Source organism: Leucoraja erinacea, chromosome 21, assembly GCF_028641065.1.
Source record: "Leucoraja erinacea ecotype New England chromosome 21, Leri_hhj_1, whole genome shotgun sequence".
Lineage (NCBI taxonomy): Eukaryota > Metazoa > Chordata > Chondrichthyes > Rajiformes > Rajidae > Leucoraja > Leucoraja erinaceus.
In genome coordinates this window covers 19,711,008-19,725,752 of record NC_073397.1, presented here as the reverse complement: position 1 = coordinate 19,725,752, position 14,745 = coordinate 19,711,008, and the positions used below count along the sequence as shown (strand labels likewise).

General features: G+C 44.8%; 1 protein-coding gene across 2 annotated transcripts in view; it reads left to right on the top strand.

Annotated features, from left to right (window-relative positions):
- The first annotated feature begins 5,222 nt into the window (after positions 1 to 5,222).
- LOC129707357 (neurocalcin-delta-like) overlaps positions 5,223 to 14,745 on the top strand; it is a 29,040-nt gene continuing 19,517 nt past the window's right edge. Inside the window, exon 1 of one of the 2 annotated variants that reach the window (XM_055652335.1) lies at positions 5,223 to 5,482. The gene's annotated coding sequence lies outside the window, so the exon portion shown is untranslated. The remainder of the gene's footprint in view (positions 5,483 to 14,745) is intronic. The other variant, XM_055652334.1, reaches the window with a different exon arrangement.

The window sequence follows — 14,745 nt, the reverse complement described above, 5'->3', positions numbered from 1 at the left end:
TACCTTATTCCCAATGGCAGGAGTTAGATGAGAGCGTGGCCAGGGTGCTATGGGTCTCTAACGATGCTCGCTGCCTTTTTGAGAAAGCAACTCCTGTAGATCCCTTAGATGGAGAGGAGGTCCGTACCTATGATGGACCGGGCAGTGTTCACCACTTTTTGCAGCCTTCTTCGTTCCTAATGATCAAATTGCCGAGCCAGGCCGTGATGCAACCAGTCACTCTTCAAGGGTATACCTCCTATCGAAAATACAGACAGGTGGGCAGAGGGGGTGCAGTTGCTCTATTGGTGAGGAATGAAATTCAGTCCCTTGCAAGGGGTGACATTGAAACATAGAAACATAGAAACATAGAAAATAGGTGCAGGAGTAGGCAATTTGGCCCTTCGAGCCTGTCGAAACAGAAGATGTGGAGTCAGTATGGATAGAACTAAGGAATTGTAAGGGTAAAAAGACCCAAATGGGACTTATCTACAGGCCACCAAACAGTAGTTTGAATATAAGGTGCAAGTTGAATCAGGAGTTCAAATTGGCATGTAGTAAAGGTAATGCTACGGTTGTTATGGGAGATCTCAACATGCAGGTAGACTGGGAAAATTGGTTGGTACTGGACCCCAAGAAAGGGTGTTTGTGGAGAGCCTCCATGAAGGATCTTAGAGCAGCTTGTATTGGAGCCCACCAGGAAGAAGGCAATTCTGGATTTAGTGTTACGTAATGAACCGGATTTGATAAAGGAACTTGAGGTTAAGGAACCATTAGGAGGTAGTGACCATAATATGGTCAAGTTTAATCTACAATTGGAGAGGGAGAAGGGTAAATCGGAGGTGTCAGTGTTACAGTTCAATAAAGGGAACTATGGAGTCATGAGGGAGGAGCTGGCCAAAGTTGACTGGAAAGATACCCAAGCAGGGATGACAGAGGTACAACAAAGGCAGGTATTTCTGGGAACATTACAGAAGGTGCAGGATCAGTTCATTCCAAAGAGGAAGAAAGATTTCAAGGGGAGTAAGGGGTGACCGTGACTGACAAAGGACGTCAGGGACAGTATAAAAATAAAAGAGAAGAAGTACGACGTAACAAAGATGAGTGGGGAGTAAGAGGATCGGGTAATGTTTAAAGAACAACAGAAGATAACTGAAAAGGCAATACGGGGAGAAAAGATGAGGTACGAAGGGAAGCTAGCCATGAATATAAAGGAGGATAGTAAAAGCTTCTTTAAGTATGTGAAGAGGAAAAAAATAGTTAAGACCAAAGTTGGACCCTTGAAGACTGAAAAAGTTGAGTTTATTATAGGGAACAAGGAAATGGCAGATGAGTTGAACAGATACTTTGGATCCATCTTCACTAAGGAGGACGCAAACAATCTTCCTGATTCTAGATATTCTAGTGGCCAGAGGATCTGGGGTGACAGAGGAACTGAAGGAAATCCACATTAGGCAGGAAATAGTGTTAGGTAGACTGATGGGACTGAAGGCTGATAAATCCCCAGGGCCTGATGATCTGCATCCCAGTGTACTTAAGGAAGTGGCTCTAGAAATTGTGGATGCAATGGTGCTAATTTTCCAATGTTCTATAGATTCAGGATCAGTTCCTGTGGTTTGGAGGGTAGGTAATGTTATCCCACTTTTTAAGAAAGGCGGGAGAGAGAAAACAGGGAATTATAGACCAGTTAGCCTGACGTTGATGGTGGGGAAGATGCTGGAGTCAATTATAAAAGATGAAATAAAAGCAGTAACAGGATTGGTCCGAGTCAGCATGGATTTACAAAGGGGCAATCATGCTTGACTAATCTTCTGAAATTTTTTGAGGATGTAACCAGGAAAATTGGCAAGGGAGAGCCAGTGAATGTAGTGCACCTGGACTTTCAGAAAGCATTTGATAAGGTCCCACATAGAAGATTAGTGGGCAAAATGAGGGCACATGGTATTGGAGGTAGAATGCTGACATGGATAGAAAATTGGTTGGCAGACAGGAAACAAAGAGTGGGAATTAACGGGTCCCTTTCAAAATGGCAGGCAGTGACTAGTGGGGTACCGCAAGGCTCGGTGCTGGGACCGCAGCTATTTACAATATACATCAATGATTTAGATGAAGGTATTCAAAGTAACATTAGCAGATTTGCAGATGACACAAAGCTGGGTGGCAGTGTGAACTGTAAGGAGGATGCTATAAGAATGCAGGGTGACTTGGAGAGGTTGGGGGAGTGGGCAGATGCATGGCAGATGCAGTTTAATGTGGATAAATGTGAGGTTATCCACTTTGATAGCAAAAACAGGAAGGCAGATTACTATCTAAATGGTGTCAAGTTGGGAAAAGGGGAAGTACAACGGGATATGGGGGTCCTTGTTCATCAGTCAATGAAAGTAAGCATGCTGGTACAGCAGGCAATGAAGAAAGCGAATGGCATGTTGGTATTTTTAACAAGAGGAATTGAGTATAGGAGCAAAGAGGTCCATCTGCATTTGTACAGGGCCCTAGTGAGACCATACCTGGAGTATTGTGTGCAGTTTTGGTCCCCTAATTTGAGGAAGGTTATTCTTGCTATTGAGGGAGTGCAGCGTACGTTTACAAGGTTAATTCCCGGGATGGCGGGACTGTCATATGCTGAGAGAATGGAGCAGATGGGCTTGTATACTATGGAGTTTAGAAGGATAAGAGTGGATCTTATTGAAACATATAAGATTATTAAGGGTTTGGACACGCTAGAGGCAGGAAACATGTTCCCGATGTTGAGGGAGTCCAGAACCAGGGGCCACAGTTTAAGATAAGGGGTAAGCTATTTGGATCGGAGACGAGGAAACACTTTTTCTCACAGAGAGTTGTGAGTCTGTGGAATTCTCTGCCTCAGAGGGCGGTGGAGACCAGTTCTCTGGATACTTTCAAGAGAGAGCTAGATAGGGCTCTTAAAGATAGCGGAGTCAGGGCATATGGGGAGAAGGCAGGATACTGAGTGGAGATGATCAGCCATGATCATATTGAATGGCGGTGCTGGCTCGAAGAGCTGAATGGCCTACTCCTGCACCTATTGTTTATTGTCTATTGTCTGTAATATGCTCCCTATTGTACACCTGTAGAGGTTCAAGAGTAGTTCCAAAGAACATGGATGTCTTGACTATTCCCACTCCAAGGTGTGCTGGCAAGGGATTAGCTGCTGCAAATGATCCCAGGTGAGAGGCCGTGACGTGAGTGCCCGTAACGCCATTCAATCATGGCTGATCTACCTAACTCTCCTATCCCCGTTCTCCTGCCTTTTCCACATAACCTCTGACACCTGTGCCAATCAAAAATCTATCTATCTCTGCCTTAAAAATATCCACTGACAGCCTCTACAGCGTTCTGTGACAAAGAATTCCACAAATTTCTCCTCCTCCTTCCTAAAAGAACGTCCTTTAATTCAAAGGCTATGTCCTCTCCCACTATTGGACATATCCACTCTATCCAAGCCTTTCACTATTCTGTATATTCCAGTGAGATCCTCCTCATTCTTCTAAACTCCAGCAAGTACAGACCCAGGGCCGACAAACGCTCATCATAGGTTAACCTACTATTGTCATGTATACCAAGGTACAGTGAAAAGCTTTTTTTTGCGTGCTAACCAGGTCAGCGGAAAGACTATACATGATTACAATCGAGCCACCCACAGTGTACAGATTTATAATAAAGGGAATAACGTTTAGTGTAAGATAAAGTCCAGTAAAGTCCGATTAAAGATAGTCTAAATGTCTCCAATGAGGTAGATATTTCAGGACCACTCTCTCGTTATATTGAGTCGAGACCATCTTCAGACTGGCTCTATGTTTCTATATAAGCAGATATGAATATGATTGGTAATTGGGGTAATTCAGATCGATTCCAGGATAATGTGGAAAGTGCTTATGGAACAAGACCTTGGCTTTTACCATTCTTGTCCTGAATTTTAGATCCCTTTGAGGCCAAGCCCTTCCAGTGTCAATGTCCAAGTAGCTGTGACTCCTACTGCGCCCTGAATTTAATAGTTTTGCTACCGGTAGGTATGCCCCCAGAATGTCAGTGTGTACATGTAAGTGTGTCAGTGTGTGATGATGATAGCATGCGTGTGCCAGTGTCATATGGTGTGTCTGCAGTGTGTGTGAGGTTGTCAGCTTGTGTGTCACAGTATCTGCGTGTGTCAGTTAGTGTGCCCAGTGTGTGAATATGTGAGTGTCACTGTTTGATTGGGTATGTGTGTATAAGAGTGTCAGTGAGTGTGCCAGTGTCAGCAGTGTGTCAGTGAACATATACTCCAGTGTCACTGCGTGTGCATGTGTGTGTCGCTGTGTGGCCATGTCAGTGTTTACATGTCAGTGTGGGTGCCCGTGTTACAATGTGAGCCCCATGTCTGTGTGTCAGGGTATGCCTGCCCTATGTTGCAGTGTGTTTGTGTCAAAGTGAATATGTCAACGTGTGTGCATGTGTCAGTGTGCAAGTGCATGTCATTGAGTATGTGTCAGTGTGCCTGAGCCGCACTATGAGTGAACTGTGTGTGATCCCAGTGTCACTGTCATAGTGAGTTGGTGTGTCACTACGTGGTGTATGTATGTCTGTGCCACAGAGTGTGTGTGACTGTGTATATTGGTGAGTGTCAGTGTTGCGTTGATTGTGTGTGCACCTGCGTCATTGTGTCCATGTGTCAGTGTGTATCAATTAGTGTGCTTGTGTTACAGTGTGTGTCAGTGAATGTGACCATGTTGCAGTGTGTCATTGCGTGTACTAGTGTCACAAAGTGTGAACCACCTTTCAGTGAGTGTGCCAGTGCCGCAGTGAGTGTCCGTGTGTGTCAGTGAGTGCCACCGTGTGTGTGTCCCTGTGAGTGTGTGAGAATGTGAGTGTGAGTCATCAAGTGTGCAGTGATCATGTCAGCATGAGTGTGTCTGTACTAGTGAGTGTATGAGTGTGTCAGCGCTGCAGTGTCAATGTATGCATGTGTATGCCGTTGAGTGTGTCAGTGTGAGTGTGCCAGTGCCATGGTGAGTGTGAGTCAGTCTGCCAGTGCGGCCATGTATCTGTGCCTCAGTGAGTATGCCTGCGTGTGTGTTTGTGTGCGAGTGTGTTAGTGCCGTGGTGAGTGGCAGTGTGGGTGTGCCACAGCCACTGTGAGTGTGTGCCAGTGAGTGTGCCAGTGCCGCAGCGAATGTGTTAGCGTGTGAGTGTGTCCGTGTCGCAGTGACTGTGTCAGAGTGAGTGTGTCAGCGCCGAAGGGAGTGTGTTAGAATGAGTGTGCCAGTGCCGCAGTGAGTATGTTGGCGTGAGTGTGAGTGTGAGTGTGCCAGTGCTGCAGTGAGTGTGATCCCGCTGCCCCCGCAGTCCCAGCGCAGAATTGCAGACCGCCGCAGACTTCCTCTTCCTTCGCCGCTGAGCCCCTGCCGTTGGGGATCGGCCGCTACTGTAGCACCGGCTCCGGGACCGGGACCGGGTCAGACTCGGGCTGCGGGCATCCAGCGGTGGCTCCGGAGCCCAGCGCTCCTCGGTGAGTGCTTCCCGGCTGGAACACCAGACAAAAGCAAACGGCGACTGAGCAATGCTCGAGTGTGCAAGCGGTGTGGGCTTCTGCGCCGGGTGTAAATTAGACAGTGAGTGTGAGAGGAAATCTATGCATTGAGGGGCAAACGTGTGTGGTGCTGACGTGTAAGGAAATAGCCGTGCAAGACACTCCTTGTGTAGTGTGACCAGAAGCGATTCTGTATTTAGCTGCAAGTGTTGGAAATCTAAAATTGAATCCAGAAAAATGTTGGAAACAGTCAGTGGGTCAGGCAGCACCTGTGGAGAGAGATGCAGATCAAAACCTGCAGAACTCTGAATGTCAAGCATTAAATCCCCCCCCCCCCCCCCCCCCCCCCCCCCATGCTGTCTGACCAGCTGAGTTTTTCCAGCATTTCCCCCTTTCATCAGATAGTGTGTGTACAAATGAGTGTGAACGTTTCAGGTGAGTGTGGATTAATGTGAGACTGAATCACAACCAGTAAGAGGTTCTGGGTGTGAGAATTTTATTGTAGATCCGCAAGCCAAAGTCAAGTATGCAAAATGTTTATTAAAATGTGCAAGAAGCAGAAAATGAGGGGAGTTTGTAGTCCAGTCGTTCGAGCAAATGAGTGAATAAATATAAAAATCAGCGTGACACAGAAATCAGTGTGGAAGTATTGTGAGAGTGAGTGTGAAAGTGCATGAATCAGTCTGGGTGTGTAAACGTGTAAGGGGTTTTAAAGTCAATCTGTTTATCCGTGAGGGGAAAAATAGATCAATGATGATTGAATGGAGGAATGGACTCGATGGGCTGAATGGCCCAATTCTACTCCTATGTCTTGTGGTCTAAGGTGCAGTCAGTGTTGATGGTCACCTGGATTGAAGTGTGCAGATTACAACAGAGGTTGGACAAAACGGATTATTTTCTCTGGAATGTCAGAGGCTGAGGGTGCAGAAGGGATTTAACAGGATGATGCCTGGATTAGAGGCCATTAGCTATAAAGAGAGGTTGGACAAACTTGGATTGATTTATCTGGAGCATTGAAGATTGAGGGGAGACCTGATATAACTATACACAATTATGAGAGGCATAGATAGGGTAGACAATCTTTTTATTCAGGGGTGGAAAAAAAATCCTAAAACATAGGAGTCAAAAATTTAAGTCTGCCATTCAATCATGGCTGATCTAACTTTCCCTCTCAACTCTATTCTCCTGCCTTTGCCTCATAACCCCTGACAGCCATTTTTAAACAAAAATCTGTCAATCTCTGCCTTAAAAATATCCATTGACGTGCCCTCCACAGCCGTCTGTGGCAATGAATTCCATAGATTCACCACCCTCTGACTAAATAAATTCCTCCTCATCTCCATTCTAAAGTTATGTCCTTTTATTCTGAGTCAGTGCCCTCTGAGCCTAGATTCACCCACTACTAGAAACAACCTTTCCACGTCCATTTTATACAGGGCATTCACTATTCGGTAAATATCCCCCTCATCCTTCTAAACTCCAGCGAGTACAAGCCCAGAACCTTCAAACGCTCCATGTATGTTAACCCAATCAACCCTAGAATCATTCTCATTCTCGTAAACCTCCTCTGGACCATCTCCAACACCAGCATATCATTCCACAGATATGGGACTCAAAAATGTGCATAATATTCCAACTGTAGCCTGACCAGCACCTTATAAACCTTCAGGATTCAATTTTTGCTTCAAATGTCAAATACTAGAGGACATACAGTGCCCTCCATAATGTTTGGGACAAAGATCCATAATTTATTTATTTGCCACTGTACTCCACCATTTTGAGATCTGTAATAGAAAAAAAATACATGCGATTGAAGTGCACATTGTCAGATTTTATTAAAGGGTATTTTTACACATTTTGGTTTCACCATGTAGAAATTATATCATTGTCCTCCCATTTCAGGGCACCATAATGTTTGGGACACATGGCTTCACGGGTGTTTGTAATTGCTCAGGAGTGTTCAAATGCCTCCTCAATGCAGGTATAAGCGAGCTCTCAGCACCCAGTCTTTCCATCACCTTTGGAAACTTTTATTGCTGTTTATCAATACGAGGATCAAAGTTGTGCCTATGAAAGTCAAAGAAGCCATTATGTGACTGAGAAACAAGAATACAACTGTTAGAGACATCAGCCATACCTTAGGCTTACCAAAATCAACTGTTTGGAGCATCATTAAGAAGAAAGTGAGCACTGATGAACTTACTAATCGCAAAGGGACTGGCAGGCCAAGGAAGAACTCCACAGCTGATGACAGAAAATTTGCTCTATAATTAAAAAAAAATCCCCAAACACCTGTCCGACAGATCGGAAACACTCTTTAGCAGTCAGGTGTGGATTTGTCAATGACCACTGTCCACAGAAGACTTCAAGAATAGAAATACAGAGGCTACACTGCAAGATGCAAACCACTGATTAACCGCAAAAATAGGATGTCCAGGTTACAGTTTGCCAAGAAGTACTTAAAAGAGCAACCACAGTTCTGGAAAAAAGATCTGGTGGTCAGATGAGACGAAGATTAACTCATAACAGAGTGATGGCAAGAGCAAAGTATGGAGGAGAGAAGGAACTGCCCAAGATCCAAAGCATACCACTTCATCTGTGAAACACAGTGGTGGGGATGTTATGGCCTGGGCATGAATGGCTGCTGAAGGTACTGGCTCACTTATCTTCATTGATGATACAACTGCTGATGGTAGTAGCATAATGAATTCTGAAGTGTATAGACATATCCTATCTGCTCCAGTTCAAGCAAATGCCTTAAAACTCATTGGCCGGCAGTTCATTCTACAGCAAGCCAATGACCCAGAACATACTGCTAAAGAAACAAATGAGTTTTTCAAAGCTAATGGTAATTCCTTGAGTGGCCAAGTCAGTCACCTGATCTGAACCCAATTGAGCATGCCTTTTATATGCTGGAGAAAACGGAAGGGGACTAGCCCTCAAAACAAGCATAAGCTAAAGATGGCTGCAATACAGGCCTGGCAGAGCATCACCAGAGAAGACATCCGGCAACTGGTGATGTCCATGAATCGCAGACTTCAAGCAGTCATTGCATGCAAAGGATATGCAACAAAATATTCATCATGACTAACTTTCATTTACATGACATTGCTGTGTTCCAAACATTATGGTGCCCTGAAATGGGGGGACTATGTATAAACACTGCTGTAATTTCCACATGGTGAAACCAAAATGTATGAAAATAGCCTTTATTAAAATCTGACAAGGTACACTTTAACCACATGTGATTTTTTTTTTCTATTACAAATCTCAAATTGTGGAGTACAGAGGTAAATAAATAAATGATGGGTCTTTGTCCCAAACATTATGGAGGGCACTGTAGCTTTAAAGTGAAAGGGGGAAAGTTTAAAGGATATTTGTGAGGCAGTTTTTTTTTACACACAGAGTGGTTAATGACAGCAGTACAAAAGGTAAAGCCAAGGGGAAGATATAAAATTTAATAGACAATTTACTTAGCATTGTAGCGCATCAGTTTCAGTCTCTGCCGTTCAGAAAACATTTTGGTTTAAACCAGCATCTGCAGTTCCTTCCTGCATAAAATACTTGGCTTGTCCAATTTTCTTTCCAAGTTACGTGATATCACGTCTGTCCACATTAATCCATCTGCCACATCCTCACCCATTCAATGTACCGTCTATATCCCCTTGAAGTCTCCCAGCTATGTTTAAGCTAAAGCCAAGGTTACACACACTATTTTATACTGTTACACACACCATTTTAGTTTATGTTCAATACAAGGGTATAAATGTATTTATTAAGAATACAAAGGTGCAAAAGTAGAAATAAGTAACTTGTTTATAACTTAAAGTAACTTGTTTATAACTTGCATACCATATCCCCTTGAAGTCTCTGCACCCTCCTCTTACCTCACATTGATGCCAGGCTTTGTATCGCCACGGACTTTGAATATTTAAAGCTACAAACCTGTATGCCCTTGAGATGTGGGAGGAAGCTGGAGCACCCGGAGAAATCCCACGCGGTCATAGGGAAAACATACAAACTCCGTACAGGCAGCACCTGTAGTCATGATTGAACCCCGGGTCTCTGGCTCTGCAAGGCAGCAACTCTACCACTGCGCCACTGAGCGCTCTACTGATCTGATATTGACATCAGACATTGGAGCAGAATATTGATCCCTGTGGGGCCCAACATCTCACTGTCATCCATCATCCCCACCCCCTTCTTTTTTAGCCCTTAACTGACCTTCACTCCACATCCGTGGATTGCACCTAATTTTCTTTAATACTCACACGTGTCTTTGTTAGAAAAGAAATGATTATCTCTTTCTGGACAGAAGGTTTATCGGATTAAACTATTAATAGCTTAATCTAAGGGCTTCCTGAAGGTGCAAGTACATCACATCCACTGGGTCTCCCTCATCTACTCCCATGTTCACACCAACCTGAATCTGTTAAGCTGCAGCTAGTAAGAATTTCTGAAGAAGGGTCCCTATCCATGTTCTCCAGAAATGCTGCCTGACCCACGGAGTTACTCCAGCACTTTGTGTCTTCCTTGGTAAACCAGCATCTGCAGTTCCTTGTCTCTACATTGTGACTGCTTGGAAGAATGTAATTGTTTCCATTCCTGGTGCAGATGACAATTACACACTCTTGACCACAAAATCACTTACAGATTTGTCAATCATGATTTATCTTGCATAATCCACGTTGACCTGTTCTGGTCATATTATTCTCCAGATGGCCTATTGTCACTTCCTTAGTGACACTAACACAAGTGATGTCATGCTTGTTGGTCTCCAGTTCTCTGATTTTCTCTCTTCCTCTTTTTCTTTAATGCCTGTAGACTCGCACTTTCATAGCATCTTTCATGTTCTCCAAATCATCATAAGACATCGGAGGAGAAAAAAGCAATTTGGCCCATCGAGTCTGCTCCGCCAGTCGATGGCTAATCTATTTTTCCCTCTCAAGCTCATTTTTTCACACAAAGAGTGGTGAATCTCTGGAATTCTCTGCCGCAGAAGGTAGTTGAGGCCAGTTCACTGGCTATATTTAAGAGGGAGTTAGATGTGGCCCTTGTGGCTAAAGGGATCGGGGGTATGGAGAGAAGGCAGGTACAGGATACTGAGTTGGATGATCAGCCATGATCATATTGAATGGCGGTGCAGGCTCGAAGGGCCGAATGGCCTACTCCTGCATCTATGTTCTATGTTTCTATGTTTCATCCTCCTGCCTTCTCCACGAAACCTTTGACGCCCTTACTACCATCCTACCAACAACTAGAGAGCAGTCCTGAGCTACTATCTACCACATTGGAAACCCTCAGACTATCTTTAATCAGACTTTACTGGACTTTATCTTGCAATAAACAGTATTCACGACCAAGATGCCCCATCTATGCTGATTCCATTTGACCAGTCTTGGGCAGAGCTGTTCCCAAACCAAGCTGTCATGCAATCCAACAGTATGCTTTCCGTCTCGTCAGGAAGTAGTGGCATTTGTGTGTTTTCCAGGTCATCTCATCGAATGGGCAGCAGAAACCCATCTAATCTCTGGTTTCCTCATTGGAGTCCCAAGAGTTCTGGCTCCAGTTCTCCCTTCTCTTGGGGAACAGGAACCGTTCCATGCTTCCTGCCTATCACTCTGCTGTTTAGAAACATAGAAACATAGAAATTAGGTGCAGGAGTAGGCCATTCGGCCCTTCGAGCCTGCACCGCCATTCAATATGATCATGGCTGATCATCCAACTCAGTATCCCGTATCTGCCTTCTCTCCATACCCCCTGATCCCCTTAGCCACGATGGCCACATCTAACTCCCTCTTAAATATAGCCAATGAACTGGCCTCGACTACCCTCTGTGGCAGAGAGTTCCAGAGATTCACCACTCTCTGTGTGAAAAAAGTTCTTCTCATCTCGGTTTTAAAGGATTTCCCCCTTATCCTTAAGCTGTGACCCCTTGTCCTGGACTTCCCCAACATCGGGAGCAATCTTCCTGCATCTAGCCTGTCCAACCCCTTAAGAATTTTGTAAGTTTCTATAAGATCCCCTCTCAATCTCCTAAATTCTAGAGAGTATAAACCAAGTCTATTCAGTCTTTCTTCATAAGACAGTCCTGACATCTCAGGAATCAGTCTGGTGAACCTTCTCTGCACTCCCTCTATGGCAATAATGTCCTTCCTCAGATTTGGAGACCAAAACTGTACGCAATACTCCAGGTGTGGTCTCACCAAGACCCTGTACAACTGCAGTAGAACCTCCCTGCTCCTATACTCAAATCCTTTTGCTATGAAAACTAACATACCATTCGCTTTCTTCACTACCTGCTGCACCTGCATGCCTACTTTCAATGACTGGTGTACCATGACACCCAGGTCTCACTGCATCTCTCCTTTTCCTAGTCGGCCACCATTTAGATAATAGTCTGATAGTTTGTGTGAGTTTCTGGTCCAAACTGCCTGTTACATTCCCTGTATCACAATAGTGACCACACGTCAATGCCCTTAGAACATAGAAAGGTATAGCACAGGAACAGTCCTTTCGGCCCACAATGTCTACGCCGAACAAGATGCCAAGTTAAACTAATCCCATCTGTCTGCACATGATTCATATCCTGCCATTCCCTGCATATCCTTGTGACTATCTAAATGCCAATAGCTATGACATTTGGACAGTTACATGGATAGGAAATGTTAAGAGGGATATGGGCCAAACATGGGCAAATGGGATCAGCGGAGATGGGGCATCGTGGTCGGCATGGACACGTTGGGTCGTAGAGTTTGTCTGTATGCTATGTGACTATGACTCTCTGTAACTAGTATGTGGGCCAAAGGGCCTGTTGCATGACTCTATAACTTAATTTTCACTCCCTAAAGCGCTATTTCAATAGCTCTCCTTCAGTCAGTGTAGATTTTGACATGTCTGGAGTGGGATTCGATCCTCTGGCCAACTAGTTTGGAGATAAGAGTTGCCAAAGTTGTGCCAAAGGACCTGTTTCCGTGCTGAATAACACTATGACACTTTGACACTGAACGCTTCTAACACTAAGATGTGTGTAATGTGAGTGCAAAATCATTCTATTGTTATTTAAATCATTTTATGTTTGACCAGACCAGAGATATAGTACATAAACAGGCCCTTTGGCCCACGGAGTCCGCACCAACTAGTGATCACCCCGTACACTAACAGTGATTAGCTGGAAAGCATGTTGAAGAGATTCACCAGGATGTTACCTGGACTTGTGGGCTTGAGTTACAGGGAGATGTTGGATAGACTGGAACTTTATTCTTTGGAGCGTAGGAGGCTGAGGGGTAACATTATTGAGGTGTACAAGATCATGAGAGGCACAGATAACGTGAACGCTCACAGTCTTTTTCTAGAGTAGAGGATTCTAAAACTAGAGGGCATAGGTTTAAGATGAGAGGAGTGAGATTTCAGAGGGATCTTAGGTGGAACTTTTTGGGCTGAAGAGCCTGTTTCCATGCTATACAGCTCCATGACTCAAAGCAATGTCGTCTTCAGCTCCTTGTGTCAATGACAGGAGAGTGCAGATGGGGTTGGGGGTGAGAGTGTAGTTGTGTAGTTGATCAGGTGCTTTCTATAATTGGTGTCCTGAGCCCACAGATACAAGCAGCGTGAAACCACAAGAATTAGCGAACCCTTTCATACTTCCCCACCTGCACCTAACCTCAGCTGAGATGAAATTGCTGCTTCTGTTTTTAGTAAAGTCGTTAATAACTTTGCCCATTGTTGCAAGGCCAAAAGTCTGGTCGAGCCATAGGTATTGTGTCACACGCTGTCGCTCCTTTCCCCCAACGCTTCCACTGACTCACAACGGCCAGGAAATGATCCCTCCCTGCTATCGTCATTGCTGCTTACAGTGGGTGGGTGGGGAAAGGTTTTTTTTTTCAATTTTGGCCCCCACTAAAGTGACACATTTTGCTGGGGTATGTTTATCAGAGTGAGGAGGGTGTTCTAAGGCTTTCAAATGTTGAATTGCACGCTGTCAGGGTGTACACAGGGCTGCACCGAAGCATTTCAAACCTTCATAAGTCATAGGAGCAGAATTAGGCCATTCAGGCCATCAAATCGACTCCTCCATTCAATCATGGCTGATCTATCTTTCCCTCTCAACCTTATTTTCTTGTCTTCTCCCCAAAACCCTTGGCACCCATACTCTTCAAAAATCTTTCAATCTCTCCTTTAAGATTATACATTGACTTGGCCTCCACAGCCGTCTGTGGCAATGAATTCCGCAGATTCAACATCCTTCTGACTAAAGAAATTCATCCTCATCTCCTTTCTAAAGGTACGTTCTTTTATTCTGAGTCCCAGTACAGGCCCAGTGCAGTCACACGTTAGCCCCATGCTCATCACACGTTAACCCAAACATTCCTGGGATCATTCTCATAAACCTCCTCTGCACCCTCGCCAAAGCCAGTACCTCCATCCACAGATATGGGGCGCAAAACTGCTCACAATACTCCAAATGCGGTCTGAACAGTGCCTTATAAAGCCTCAGCATTACATCCCTGCCTTTATACTCTATCTAGACAATGAAATGGAGCCGTCAAATTGTACACAGCAAGCCCCCATGAACTCTAGTGAGATAATGGCCAAGTACTAGGGTAGCATGGTGGCGCAGCAGTAGAGTTGCTGCCTTATAGCACCAGACACCCAGGTTCAATCCTGACTACGGGTGCTGTCTGTACGGAGTTTGTATGTTCTCCCCATGGCCAGGTGGGCTTGCTCCGGTTGCACTGGTTTCCTCCCACTGGAGTGTGTAAGTTTGTAGGCTAATTGGCTTGGTAAAATTGTAAATTGGCTCTAGTATGTAGGATAGTGTTAGTGCATGGATGACTGCTGTTCGGCGCAGACTCAGTTGGCCGAAGGGCCGGTTTCTGTGCTATAACGCTGGTTGAGCTGCTGAGCCCAGGACATTGGAGGGTTAGCTGCTCTTTCCCAACAATGTTTATGAGATCTTTTCTACCCACTACACAGGACTCATGGGATCAATGCGTGATCCAGACTTGACAGAATTGATAGATTGAAAGATACAGCATGGAAACACGCCCTTCGGCCCACCGAGTCCACGCCAACCATCAATCACCCGTTCACACTAGGCCAAAGTTATCACACATTTTTTTACCAATCCTTAAGCACTGGGGACAATTTACAGAGGCCAATTAACCTAAGAACCCGCACGTCCTTGGGATGTGGAAGGAAACTGGAGCACCCGGAGGAAACCCACGCAGTCACAAGGAGAA